Genomic DNA, 1,180 nt, shown 5'->3' with positions numbered 1-1,180 from the left:
AGACTATGGATACACAAGTGACCTGGATGAACCTCAAAATAATGATTCTGGGTGAAAGAAGACAGAAACAAAAGAGTACGTATTGCATGTTTCCATTTATATAAAGTTTTAGAAAATGCACACTAATACACAGTGACAGAAACCGATCGGTGGTTCCCTGAGGGACAAAGAATGGGAGGATGGACAGCAATGGGCATGGGGCAAATTGTGGGATTGATGAAGACATTATGTATCTTGATTGTGGTGTTAATTTCATAAGTATCTTTGAAAACTCGTTGAGTTAAATACATAAATTATACCTCAGTAAAGTTGATTTAAAAAATACATTCCGTTTGTGGCTTCATGGCATCTCAAGATAACCTGAAAGGCAAGGAAACCTCCACTGGCCATCAGAATACCTTATTCCCTTTTACTATTGTTACTTAATTGAGTTAGAAAAAAATTTTTGGTGACCTCCCAAGTACCAATCCTCATTTCCGCTAAACCTAACTACTCAACTAGCTACTTATATAGTATTGCAATAAGCTCACTAGTACAAAATGCCTTGATTTCAGTCTTAATTCTATTCGCTGCCTTCACATCCCTCTATTTCCTTCTGAAAGGTTGAGATGGTGATTTAAAACTATGGGTTTGCTTTTTTTTTTTTTTTTCTACTTGATGCAGCAGTCCAAATTCCAAGCCCAATCTAATTATAGATATTCTGTAAGGACAACCCAATCTCTCTCTGGCCGGAATGCATTGATCAAAAGTGAGGCTTCATGATGTTATTGCTTTTCTTAATTGCCTTGGATCAGAGGTCAGGAAGGAGATATGCACTTAGGGAGCAGAGGCAGCTTACATCATTCTTCATAATGACGACAGCCCATAAATGGCTGGTTTTTATTTTCCAAGTACAGGATTGGGGGTTGACAAGATCTGTACAACCTAAACAAAGGAGAGGGAAAAAAATCCTTGCCCAAGCTTCCAATCTGTATAAGAACTTGGTCCAAAAATGACTATAGACAATCTGCCTTCTTTCCCCTTTTTATTGTTTTCTTGAATGGAAAAACTAAATTATTAGGACAGGGATAGTAGTTTGGTCCACCCCAAAGAGAAGACTTTCAGGATGTAGGATAGTTGGTGGGTACGTAAGGGCAGAAGAAGGGCGTAGTCCCTAGGGTTGGGATCTTGATTATAAATG

Source organism: Galeopterus variegatus, unplaced genomic scaffold (genome assembly GCF_000696425.1).
Source record: "Galeopterus variegatus unplaced genomic scaffold, G_variegatus-3.0.2 Scaffold2167, whole genome shotgun sequence".
Lineage (NCBI taxonomy): Eukaryota > Metazoa > Chordata > Mammalia > Dermoptera > Cynocephalidae > Galeopterus > Galeopterus variegatus.
Note: the sequence above shows the minus strand (reverse complement) of the source record.